Source organism: Phyllostomus discolor, chromosome 5, assembly GCF_004126475.2.
Source record: "Phyllostomus discolor isolate MPI-MPIP mPhyDis1 chromosome 5, mPhyDis1.pri.v3, whole genome shotgun sequence".
Lineage (NCBI taxonomy): Eukaryota > Metazoa > Chordata > Mammalia > Chiroptera > Phyllostomidae > Phyllostomus > Phyllostomus discolor.
Window position 1 is genome coordinate 85,360,290 of NC_040907.2, and position 14,255 is coordinate 85,374,544.

Genomic DNA, 14,255 nt, shown 5'->3' on the forward strand with positions numbered 1-14,255 from the left:
CCTAGGACAGTGAATTAGAGAAACTTGTCATAAAAAGAACAGGATTTAAACTGAGAGATCCATTTGAAATCACTAGCAATGAACACACCAGTGAAAGTTAACATTCACAATCAGAGGGTCAATTTAAAATGCAGGAGGTTTGTGTTCAGGAGCCAGGCAGTACCATCTGACACCACTTCCTATACAAAGCAATCAGAAAATGAACTAAGAAGAGTGTGATCCTCTATTATGTGGATTCAGTGTTGGTGGAGGTGGGGCACTTGGGTAGATCATTGGGAGACAGACAGACTTGTGGTCTCTACACAGAGGCATACAGTGCTCCTGAGTCATGTTCCTTCAGTGGGGTTTGGTGTTGAATGTATAGCAGTCTCACTGCCTCCTTTTTTTTTTTTTTTGTCTGTAGATGTTGTGACTCAAATATTTGGGGAAGAGAAGGGACCCACTCAAGAGTACATCTGTTTAGATGAAGATGAAGCTAAAGATTGTACAGCAACTATGTATAAATTATACTAATTTCATTATGGAAAACCTTGATTCAACCCCTAATAGGCCATGACATACAATAAATGAAATAACAATTGGTATGAAAAACATCACATTTCTTCATCCATTGATTACAGAATACATAAACCCTTTAAATATCATACCTTTCTTGGGTGGTGGGTCTAACTTAATGTAAAATAGTCATCCTTTGTGGTTCAGTCTTATTTTCACCATCAGCAATTGTGTTTCCGTGGACTTGTGATGTAGTTCTAATCAGAAAAGCAAGAAACATGGTCACCTTTGATTCATTTCAAGTAAATTTCAGAAATTTCATCTCCAACCTCTTCCATCTGTTTTCATGCCTGCATTTGACACTTGACCATTCTGTCATTCAAATGAGATGGGTGTCACCTGGGCATGAGGTCCCATGCAGGGTGGGTCAGTGTGAAGAACTGGGAAGAGATCCTCCCAGGTGCATCAGTGGTGGGATTAAGCAAGCCTGGCATCAACACTTCCAGGGTTTTTGTTCTTTCTGTGGTCATTCTCATTCCCATGTAGCAAGTTCAATGTATCTTATGTTATTTTCCTTAGAAATTGCCCCGCACCATCATTCAGATATTAATATATTGGGTTTGCCAAAAGAATCATTTGATTTTCCAGTAAAATGGCTCCAGTAGCTATTATTTGCCTTTAATTGAAACAGTTTAGTTAGAATATATGGTGGCAACTCTTATAACAGAGTGAATTTAAAAATTCATAAAAATTGGTGAATTTTGTGTAGTCATGTTTATATTGATAACAGAATAAAATACGCATTTCAGCATATTACAGTTTACTATTTCAAGAAAGATAAAAATGCATCAAAGATGGGAAAAATGATTTATGCACTGCACGGAGAAGGTGTGGTGACTGATAAAATATCTCAAACATCATTTGAGAGGCTTAGTGGTGGACATTTCTCACTGAAAGTAGCTCCATGGTGAAGTAGTGATGTTCACCAGTTCAAGATGATAGTGATCAAATCAAGACATTAATTGAGGACAATAAATGTTATATCACACAGGAGATAGCCAAAATACTAAAAATACACAAATCAACAAAGTTGTGGGTGTACCTTTTATTTTACAGAAAATATGTCTTCAACTTTCTAGAAAAAAAAGGAAATTTTATTGAAAGCACTTATTTGAAATTTAACCCATCTTCCTTACTCAGCTTTTATAAAAAAAAAAGAAAGGGAAGAAAGAAATATTGCAATTTGGGATAAAGTGGAATGACCTCAGGGGCATTATGCTGAGTGAAATAAGTCTGACAGAGAAACACAAATACTGTATGCCCTCACTTATATGTGGAATCTAAAGAACAACATAAAGAAACAAGGAGAACTAGAACCAGACCCACAGAACAAGAGAACAGACTGGTTGTCTCCAGGTGGTTGGAGTTTGGGAGCCTATGTGAAAAAAGGTGAACAGGTCAAGAAATACAAACTGGCAAGTAGAAATTAAATACTGGGATGAAAAGTGTACACAGCCAATAAAGTCAATCATATCTTAATAACTTTATGTGGTGACAGGTGGGTACTGGATGTATTGGGCCATCGGATCACAGATTGTGTAAATGACTGATGACTGCTGTAGGCAAGAACCTCAATTAAATTAATATGTCGAACCCTGTCTGGTGTGGTTCAGTGGATTGAGTGCTGACCGTCAAGCCAAATGGTCACTAGTTCAATTCCCAGTCAAGGAACATGTCTCGGTTTTGGGCCAAATCTCCACTAGGAGACATGCGAGGAACAACTAGTCATTGATGTTTCTCTCCCTCTCCTTCCCCCTCCCTTCACCCTCTCTAAAAATAAATTAAAATCTTTAGAAAATAAAATAATATAACATAGGGTGTCAGCTATAATTTAAATAGAAAAATGAAATTTTTCCAAAACCCAGGGAGGCAAAGGTAAGGGCAGAGTGTGACAGGCAGGAGGCATGGCTGACTGAGTTCCAGGGCTGTGCTCATGTGTTTCATCTTTAGTGTAGAAGTTCTGAATATTCGTAGTTTTATTAGAGACTCCCATTGAGAACGCTGGCCTAGGATTATTCCCTGGTGGTTCCTACCTCAGTAACACACTGGGGGCTGCTAAGCAGGACTTAGTATAATAATCTGACTTCATGAAGGGCTCTTCATTTGTTATGCATTGATTTCAACTCTGTGCAAGACACATGTTCCATGTCCCTTTGGAGAGTGTGTCTGTCATCATCCTGGACATCCACACCCGGCTGTGTGGGTCCCTCTGCCTCTGTGTGGTGTCACCTACACTGGGTGCTATGAGCACAATGCCAGGTAAATGACCATCATCACTGGGGACCATGACTTCATGAGTTGGTTTAATAAACTTCTGGTGCCCACTGTCCAGCAAGTACTTTTCCTGCAGCTGACCAGCTTGGAAAGTAAGGTGTTGGGGTTGGACTGACTGCTGGATCCACCAGACACTCTGGTTAGATTCAGTCAATGTGGGTCAGAGGTTTGATGATTCATTGAAATCGGGCACGAGAGTGTCTGAAAGAGACTCTGCCTTTTGTCCATGGGACAAAATATTCTTCCTTTACAACAGACGTCAGAGGTGTGCAGAATCAGGAATCCAATGAGGTTCCCTGAGGGAAACTGTTACTGGAAGACTAAACCAGAAAAGAAACCTCCAAAATATCTGACTGCACCTGCTCCTTTGATGGCCCCTGTGTTCAGGGACTCTGTGCCCCGCCCCCCCAGTGGTGACAGCCTGGGTTGTGCCCAAAGGCCACATCTGGTAACACGAGCATCTGGGCCTGTGCCCTCTCCACTGGTCCCAACTCCTCCACTGGTCCCAACTCCTCCACTGACCCTAATCCAGGGCAGAGTGGGACATGCTCAGTGAGGTTGTTGGACCTCTTTTTTGTAATGAGAGCTTGAATGTATGTCTCTATCTAGTGTTACCTACACTCCAAGGCTGTATACACCTGTGGAATGAGTCCTCCGTGTAATGAAGATACTTGTGCATCACCTGTGATGTGTCCCTAGATCAGTAAACGTGAGTCAGGTTCACATAGAACTGTCACAGACGACTGCTGCTAAAGTCTGTGTTGGACCCAGGACCACTATCATGGATCCACACAGCCCCTGTTCTGTCCCTTCTGTGGTCAGTGGCATTTGTCTCTTTCACATGGCTGCAGGAGCTACTTTCACTGGGGATCCCAGGTCTACTTCCACATAATGCAGCCACAGAGCCCAGAACTTGCCCATCTGGCTCCAGCTTGGAAGCACACCTGCGAGTCACAGTCCAAAAACCCAGCTCTGTGTGGCTTGCTGGCACCTTAACTTCCCCTAACCAAGCTGAAAGGGATAATAAAAAAAAAAGAAGAAGACCCACTTAGTACACTGAACTTGCCAGTGCCTCCCAGGCTCCAAAGGACCAAATGAACCCCTCACCCTCATGCTGTCTAACAGGGATGGCATGGCCACATGCCCACTCAAAGCAGTACCCCTTGGCCTTGGAGGACTGCAGGACTAGGACAAGGCAAGCATAGTATTTCAGCAGGGTGGGTGGGGTACTGCCCATGCACACCAGGTGGTCTATACTAACATTTTCCCTCAAGCCTTACGGTAGAGACTCCCAGTGCTTCTCTTCCCAGAGTCCTTCCAGAAAATAGAGTGCCCCTCAAAGTCACTATGTGTGTACCAAGGATATACCTTCTCCAGCCTGGAGCTGTTGCACGGCCCCTCAAGCAGTCACAGATCCTGCTCTTGTAACAATGGGGTCACTCCCTCCCTGGAGTGCTGCACTCAGAGTCTCCCAGGTGGAGAGAATCCCCACAAATGCCTACCACCTGGTGCTACATGGGCTCTGAATTCCATCTCTACTACTGTGGATTGGGGACCCCTGCATGGGCTGAGACCCCACTCTCCCAGACGGAAAGAGATCCCTGCCTCAATATCCCTTAGATTTCACACTCACTGCACCTGTGGAAGGGGACGCTCCCTCTCCTTCTCTCCTCCCATCTGCTTCCCTGCTCCTCTTTGTTAAGTTTCAGAGCAGCGACAGTTCATGTGGTTTTTCATGTTAATGGTTCTGGTCCAAGGACTGGATGGAACTTCAAGATTTATTCTCAGATGTTTCTCTAACATGAAATGTAATTTTTTAAATATTTTACTTATTTATTTTTAGAGCGGGAAGGGAGGGAGAAAGAGAGAAAGAAACATCAATGTGAAGTTGCTGGGGGCCATGGCCTGCAACCCAGGTATGTGGCCTGACTGGGAATCGAACCTGCGACACGTTGGTTCTCAGCCCACATTTAGTCCACTGAGTTACGCCAGCCAGGGCTTAATGCCTGAATGTCCTATTCCTGGGTCAATGTATCTTCAAAATGCTGCACCTAGTTTGTCAATAAATCCACCACTGTGCCCAGTTCCTTAATATTCACCCATCAAAATGCCTTAGAAATACCCCCATTGCCTGTGGTTCTCTATTCTTATCAAGTTTGGTAAACAGGATATTTAAAGTTACCTCTTGTCCAACTCTTATTTGATCTTTTTTTTTTATGAACAGAAAGACCCAGGCCCTTAGAAGAAATCCCTCTGAGACACCTCTGCACCTGCTCCTGTGGCAACAGCCCTGGATTAGTTCATCCTGAGTGCCTTCAGCTGCACGCAGCACCTGCCATGAACAGCAAGATCCCATCTCAGCTCACAGGGCATGGGTGACTGAGAAATTCTAGTGCAAATATGTGTATGTGTATACACACACACACACACACACACACACACACACACACACACATATATATATGTCTGTGCAGTGTATGAAGAAGATGCTTCAATAGACCAGACATGTCAAAGTGTTTTGTGAAATGTCATCATGGGGATTTCTCTCTGAATGATGCTCCATGGTCGGGTAGACCAGCTGAAATTGATAGCGATCAAATTCACACATTAAATGAGAACAATCAGTGTCACACCACACACGTGATAAATTATTGGTGAAAATTAAAAAGAACACTTTTTGGCCAACCTACCAATTCAAAAATTAACACATCATGTTTACTGAGCCATGCAAAAATATTTCTGTTTTTTGACAATGTGGATGGATTTTGGGAGTGTTATGCTGAGTAACATAAGTGTGACAGAGATACAGAAGTACATGATCTAACTTACATGTGGAATCTAAAGAACAAAAGAAATGCACAAGTGGAACAGAAATGGACACCAAGACCCTGAGAACAGAGCAAGGATTTCTAGAGCGGAGGAAATTTGGGAGCCTGGGTGAAAACAGTAAAGGGACTAAGAAGTACGAATCTGCAGTTAAAGATTAAACACAGGGATGCAAAGTACTGCACAGTCAATAATATTGTAAATACCATGCGGGGTGCCAGGTGGGTACTGGATCTATTAGGCCATCATATCATAAATTATGCAAATGGTAATTTTGCCATAGGCTAGAAGCTCATGTAAAATAATATGTAAAATGTCAACAAGAATTGAAAAGGAGAAAAAGAAAACCCAAATTCCAGGGAGGCCAAATCAATTGCATGGGTCAGCATGTGACAGGAAGAAGTGTCTGAATTCAGGACTGTGTTCACATAAGACATCTTTATTGGGAAAATTCAGAAAAGCATCTCAGTTTATTAGAGACTCCCATTGAGAACCACAGCCTTGTATTAATCGCTGGTGGATCATACCTCAGTAAATAACCTGGGGGCTGCTAAGCAGGACTTAGTGTAATAATCTGACTTGCTGAAGGGCCAGTCCTGTTCCTCCCAGAGATTTCAGTCTACGCTATAAATGCTCCATGTCCTCTTGGGGTATGTTTTGTCCTCAGCCTGGACATCCACAGAAAGCTGTGTGGGCCCCTCGGCCTCTGTGTGGTGCCCCCTACACTTGGTGCTGTGAGCATGATGCCAAGGCAATGAGTGTCATCTCTGGGGGTCTTTGTTCTCTGGTGTTGGCTCCATACACCTCTGGTGCCCACTGTTGAGCAGGCACATGTCCTGCTGCTGGCTGGGTTGGGCACTGAGCTGTGTGGTGCTGGGCTGACTGTTGGGTCCAGCAAAGCCCCTGGTTAGATTCAGCTGATTTGGGTCAGAAGATTTGATGATTCATTGATGTTGCATTAGAATTAGAGAAAGCAAATGCATGCGTCTCTCTGACTTTGGAGCATGTGAGAGTGTTTTCCTCCTATGAAAACAAGCCTCTGTAACTCAGATACTGGAGAGGTCAGCACAGAAGCATAAAGGGAGGGAGGCTTCCAGAGGGAAACTGCTGTGTGGAGAGTCAACCCCACACCTACCAGGAAACCAGCCCTTACTTAAACTGCATCTGAAGCTGCTCCAAAGTTGATCCCTGAACTCAGTGTACCCTGAGCACCCCCTAGTGTCCAGAGCGTCCTCTGCAGACCAGCAAACCACCCCCCACCCCTGCACCCATGCACCCCAGTCTCCTTCAGGGAAGAAAGTTTTTGTCTGGGCTCACAATGACTTCCCTTCACTGTGTCACCTGTACAATAATACACGGCCGTGTCCTCAGCTCTCAGGTTTGCAGGTAAAGTGTGTTCTTGCCATTGTCTCTGGAGATGGTGAATCAGCCCTTCACAGAGTTGGCATAGTATATGGTACCTCCACTACTACTGATGTGTGAGACCCACTGCAGCCCCTTCCCTGGAGCCTGGCAGACCCAGTTCATCCAGTTGCTTCTGAAGGTGAATCCAGAGCCTGAACAAGAGAGTCTCAGAGACCCCCCAGGCTTCATCAAGCCTACCCCAGACTCCACCAGCTGCACTTCACACTGGACACCTGCAAACACAAAGATCTCATGTCAGGAAACTGTCAAACATTCAGTATTTCTCTCAGGCATATCCACTCTCATACTCAGTGTCTCTTGTTCTCTACAAATTACCTCTTAAAATAGCAACAAGGAAAACCCAGCTGAGCCCAGTCTCCATGGTGAGTGGTCTGTGTTCTGTCCTGAGCTGGGGCAGGGAACACCTGGGAATCCTGGGCTGGGCTCCTTTCCCAGAGCTGCAGGGTCAGGGCTGGGATGTTTTTCATGAGCAGAGGTGTTACAGGGTGCAGCCAAGAGGGGGGACCCCAAATGGGCATTTGAAATGGGGTCCAGAACTTAATGTGTCCAGGAGATTTTGGGATGTCTCCATCGCCCCCGCCCGGGGTGTGGATTGGGGGAAGGGACAAATGGAGCAGGGCCATGAGAGCTGTTTAGCATAGCAACAGCCTTGCAGCTAAGGTCTGGCATGGTCATTTGGCATATCTGTAACCTTTGACTGGTTGCATAGATATGTTAAGTAGCTGTGATCAGCTCTAAGCCAGGGGAATGGAAGTAACTTCCCCACCCAGATGTCACTGCGGGGGAGGGTCCCCTGAGTTACAGCGCCTGCGTGGGAGCTCAGAGAGGATTGGCTCCAGGACATGGGGCCACGCCTGCCCAGACTCAGGATGGCAGCCCAGGAAAGCTGGAGGGATACGAGTTCTGGCTTGTGAAGCCGAGTGTGGGAGGAGTCGGAAATGAGGCTGCAGAGGAAGATTGGCCACAGGGATTTAAAACCCAGACTTGGCGGCCATTGAGGAGGAGAGCCATGTGCAGCCCTGAAAAGAAGAACCATGCAGTTTTGGTAGAATGGGGACACCCCTTCCTGCAGCCCTGAGAGAGGGAGAACCACGCGGCCTTGACAGAGTGGGGACTCCCATGGCCCTGGGAGAGAGGGCCACGTGCCTTTTCCCGAGTGGGGACCACCCCCACAGCTTTAGAAGGGGGAACCACCACCTGGTTTTAGCAGAGATCCCAGCGACTGAGCTGAGGGTGCCGGGAACCCAGGGAGGTCTCCCAGTTGAGAGGGATTACTAACTGGGAAAAATCAGAGGACTGCCTGAGCCATGGACTTCTATTTCCTTTCCTGAGAAATGGTACTCTGGACTGGGCAAAGGGGGAAGGAAGGAAGGACTGTGTGTTTGTGCGTGTTTTTAGGGACTTTAGGATTTTTTGATAAAGGCATTAGGTCACTACTTTAAGTTAGTATAGCATTAAATAAACATTTTCTTTCCTTTTCACAAATCTCTGGCATTGAGAGATGTCTTTCCTAGGGCGGCGGACATAATGGACCCGGGGCCTTCTTTCAATAATAGTATATCGTCCCAGGCCCCCCCTTGTTGTGTGTTCTGTAACAGAGGGACCCTGTTTACGTGTCCTCCTGCTATATAGGGAGGCCTGGGGCTGGAGACCTGCAGAGAGGTCTGTGTCTCTGTAAAGGGATTAGTGGCCCATGAAGTGTAGTGAAGATAGCATTTAAACAAGTGAACAGAATCCTGAGCAGGGCTGACTCATAACCAAGAGGCCACCTCTAGTTACAAGGACCCTGACGTCTGGTTCTGTGCCCTCCCCAGTGGCCCCTTGCTCCTCTGACCCTAATTGAGGGCAGAGCAGTACCCACCCCATGAGGTTGTGCCACCCCTCTTGTTATAATGGGAGCACAAATGAGTGTCTGTACCTAGTGTTACCTAGTTCTCTGCCCACAGTCCTTCCATAAAATAGAGGATCCCTTAAAATCACTACTGGGTGAACCAGGCAGACTCCTCCTCCAGCCTATAACTGCCTCTTGGCCCCTCCAGCAGCCACAGATCCTGATTTTGTAACAATGGTGTTGCTCCCTCCCAGGGTTGCTGCACTCCGAGTCCCCCAGGAGGACCGAATCCCCATAGGTTCCAAATCCAAATGTTATATGGGCTCCTTTTTTCATCTCTATCACTGAGGTATGGACACCCCTGCATGGCTGACAGCACTCCACGTCTCAGTAGGAAGGAGCTCCCTGCAGCCATATATTTTGGACATTCCCAGTCCCTGCATCTGCATGGAGGGTGATGTCACCTCTCCTTGTCTCCTCTCATCTGCTTCAGTGCCCTTGTGTACAAAGTTCCATACCAGCTACACTTCCACTGCTTTTCCAAGTTGATTGCTCTGAAGTTTAGCTTCAAGTTCTTCCTGTGCTGGGAGGAAGTGGGAAGAGCTTCCCACTACTCTGCACCCTCTTGGAACTTCTTCAACCTTTCTTGTCAGATAATGCTCCTATAATATGAAACCCAGTGTTTTAACAAAGATGTGCTTTCCCTCCCTTCCAGCTTCCCCAGTATTGGAAGAGTGACGGTGGGATTGTGAAGGTGAGAGAGGGTCAATGCACAAGTCATCTGTGCTCACTATGTGAGCAAGTGTGTGTTCACAGCAGTGTTGGTCCTGCATGTCAGTCCCACTGGAATTTCCCAGGGACATAGGGCCTTGCATGATGTCCCATAATTCAGGAGAGACAATTACTTCCTGTTACCAGGGCAGGCTCCAGGCAGCTGATAGGGACAAACACAGGACACTGATGACAGTACTGGTGACAGTTCCCTTTCCTTTTGTCCCTGAGAGTTCTTGATCCACATGGTTCCCATTGCTGTATGAAATAGCCTGCATAAACTGTGCATTTCTAGATCATTACAGTGATGTGTTTGCAACTCCACAGTGGCCATCCTGAATTCCATGTTTTTTAGGAATTCGGTTTCTTCTGCACTTTTTGCATTGAATAAGATGGTTCCGTATCTTGCAGTGTTGTAATGAAAGCACAGTTCTGCTTTTATTGCGTTTATGGTTTACATGAGGCCTCCCCTGGTGAGTTTTGCGGAAAACGTGACAGAGTGGCAGTGTGATTACACTACTGCACATCCCCGTGCTCTCAGGGTCAGGGTGGAGACTGAGGGAGGCCTTCAAAATTGCCTGAGAATGATCCACCAACCATGGGCACACCTTACATCCCTCTTGTACTGCAGCCCGATAACAAAACCCCTATATCCTGGGCTCACCTCATGTTCGGAATCTCGAAAAGAGTAAGATGGTCCTACATTTGGTTACACACTCAATTGATATGAAAAATGAATTGCTTTCATTATAAAGACTTAACCAAAGGTAACATCATGTTTCACAAATACATCTTTCTGTAGTATTCAGATTAGGAGTGATGATAAACATAAGGCACAATGCTACACCCTGCATGTTGCAACGCCCACATGTGCACACACATATGCATGGAATCACACCCACTTCATTCGCATGTGCACTTTAGCTCCTGCTGTGTCCATGGAATGTAGGAGGGTAAAGTGCATAGTGCAAAGAAAATCCACACACATATTAAACTCTTCTGCAAAAGAAAATCTTCATTTAATCATTGGAATGAAGTGGAATCCCACTCTAACTTTATATCATGTGTGAAAAGTAACCATTTTACTTCTTCCTTTTTGATTTGGGTGCATTTTATGTAATTTTCTCCCAAAGCACTTCTGCTTGGAAATCTGTGCTATGCTGAATGCCAGTGGTGACAGTGGGCATGTTTGACTTGCTCCTGATCTTAGAGAAAAAGTTTCCATTATTTTCACCACAGACAATGATGTTACCTGTGGGCCTTTGTACATGGCCTTTATAATATGAAGCAGATTCCTTCTACCTTGAGTGTGTTGAGTGTTTTTATTCCCAGGAAAGTGTGTTACATTTTGTCAATTTTTCCTGCATTTAATGACTACGTGATGTGGAAAGGACAGGTTCACCAATAAGTGGTGTTGGGGTCACCAGATATCCATGTGAAGAGAATAAAAGAAAACCCTATCATATACCACGTAGACATATTAACTCAAAATGGATTAAAGACCTGAATGTAGACCTAAAGGAACAAAATCTCTTAAAAAAACGCAAAAAAACAGAAAAAAAACTTGATGGCATGTTAATAATTTACTAAATAGGACGTAAAACACAATAAACAAGAGGAAATAGGAACAAATTGACTTACATTAAATGCAACATCATATGTGCATGGAAATAATATCATCAACAAGAGAAAAGGTAACGTGTACAATGGAGGAACTGTTTTCAAGTTATATATCTCATCATCTGTTCACATCCAGAATATGAAATAAACCTCAATAACTTAACATAAAAATCCAAATGAAACAACAAAATGTGAGCATAAACAAGAGATTAGAAAGACTCGCTTAGACATGCTCTCAATGGAACCATGTGCACTATGAGTGGGAATGTGAATTGGTGCAGTTAAAGGAAAACAATATGCAATTTCCTTAAAAAATAAAAAATAAATAAATACCTTATGGCACAGAAATTCCACCTTTGGTTAGGAATCAAAGGAAGCAAAATCACTATATCAACGTGTTATCTGTAGTTTCATGTTTACTTTAGCACCATGTACAACAGTCAAAATATGGATACAGAAAGTATGTATAATGGACCATAATTCACTATAATCAGAAGAATGTCCTTTCATTAGTGAGAACATAAATGGGCATTGTGGAAATAATGGAACACAAATAAGTGTGGCACAGAAAGAAAAATACTGTGTGAACACTTTTGCATGTGGATTATAAAAGAAATAGTTACAAAGGTAATATTTGTTTTACCAAGGGGGGGTTGGGCTGTGGGACAATCCGATGTTGAAACTCTGAAGGTAAAAACTTCCCGTAGTGAGTTCTGGGGCTGTAGTGGACAGTATGATGACAAGATTTTACACTGCTGTACAATAGGTGTGAATTTTTCTAAAGAGAATAGATCCTAAAAGTTTTCACCACAAAGAAACCATCCTTTTCCTTCTTTTTCTTCTATTTTCTTCTCTTCCCTTCCTTTGTATTTCCCTATGTCTATATGAAATCATAGGTGGTAATTCTCTTTCTATGTCAAACATTTCCAAGACTTTGACTGGAATGCCAAGCCTGAAGGAGGCATGGTTGTGATCTGGTGGTCACCGGGAAGCCCTGAGAAACTGGGATTGACTTGTGAAGCGAGAGTATGCCCAGGAAAAAAGCCTGGTACTTTTGTTTGTTGCGTGGATCACGGTAGTCTTTCAGGGAAGGAACGGAGGTTGCTTTCCTGAAAGATGTCCAAAAGGAACCTGTAAGCACAACGGAAGCCTCAAAGATGTGAGTGAAACAACTGGTCCAGGCGAAGCCAAATGGCGGATGTGTGGCTCTGCTTCTGTGCCCCAAGGGGGGGGGGCACTCAGAAGTCAATCTAAAGGCTGCCTGTGTGAGTTCCAGCAAAGTAGACTCAAGGATCATAAGTGATCCAGGCTGCTCTTGGTGTGTTTATGCAAACAAATAATCGAAATTAAGAAAGGGACTCAAAGCAGTCCCTTTAATAACAGAGAGGGTGATCTTAAGGAGCAAAATTATGGTTTGAGGAAAATACAATACTCAGTATTGAACATGAGAAATGGCGCGATTAAGTGTCTTGAAAATTTGCTTTTCAATTTACAGGCACAAAAGATCTGTCAAAGTGCCACTGATGAATATCACTGTAGCAAGGGCCTTGTAACAAGATGTCTTCCCAAAAGACACTCTCACAGACACAGAGACCGGCTTGGGAATTTTTGTGTAAATTAACCTGTGTGTTCTTCTGTGAGTGTAGGGCATATGCCAAGAACCTCATTACCTGAGTGACTGAGAGTAATGCAGGCGTCAGTTAAAGAGCCCATTTTAATCATCTCCCCCTGATATCCAATGGTTTCGCTGAACAGAGCGGTTGGGTTGGTGAATGCGTTGGGTGGCCTGTGGGTTTCACTTTGAGCTGATGTTCCCATTTCTGTCTTGATGGCTTGGACAGAAAAGGGCCCAGATATCTGAAAGGAGGGAAATCCTAACATATTCCCCTCGGCCCGAGGGAAGCATACTGGGCCACAAGAGTTTCGGATAGGTGTAGCGCGCCTTGTACACCTTCCTCCTGATAAGCCATTCCTTACCTCAGCCCTTGCCTTTGCCATTTAGTGGCTAGGATTTAATTGTGCCTTCCAACTTTTTCCAAATCTGTCACCTCCAGAATAGGACCAGGATGCCAACGGTCCAGTAATGCCAGTAATGCCTTTGGGCACTGAGCCTGAGACTTCCTGGTGACAGCCAACTGGCCAGGATTCTGTGAGGCCCTTCCCCTTACAGGAAGGACTCCCTCCATGCTGCATCCCCCACCCCCTTTCAGGGCACCCCTGACCCATGGGTGGGTAGAACAACGTCCATTTCCAGCCGGAAGCAGTTACGAGAAGATGAGACCTTCGTCCATTGTCCTTTAGAAGATTATAAAGTGGGTGTAAGTGGGTGTAAGCCTGAAAGGAGGGACTGGAACAGGGTGCAGCCAAGAGGGGAGCCTCAGATAGGGATCTGTAATAAGATCCAGATGAGCCTGGAGATAATTGGCTCCACGCCACAGGGCCACACCTGCCCAGAATCTGGCAGCTGTAGCCAATTGTGAGAGGGAGCCGCAAATGGGGCCTCAGAGGAGGATTGGCGTTGGGATTTAAACCGAGACGCGGCAGCCATCTGAGGGGGATAACCATGGGCAGCCCTGCAAGAGAGAACCGCACAGCTTCAGCAGAGTGAAGCCTCTCGCCGCGCTGAGGGAGAGAACCACGCGGCCTTGACGGAGTGGAGACTCCCGTGGTCCAGGAAGAGAGGACCACGTGCCTTTGCACAGTAGGGAACCCCCGCAGCTTTAGGAGGTAGGGTACTCTGGACTGGGCAAAGGGGGAAGGAAGAAAGAACTGTTTGTTTGTGGGTGCTTTAAGGGACTTTAGGATTTTTGGTGAAGACATCAGGTCCCTCCTTTAAGTTTGTATAGCATTACATAAACGTTTACTTTGCTTTTCATAAATATCTGGCATTGAGAGACGTCTTGCCTTTGGTGGTGGACATAAGGGACCTGGGGGCTTCTTTCAGTAATATATC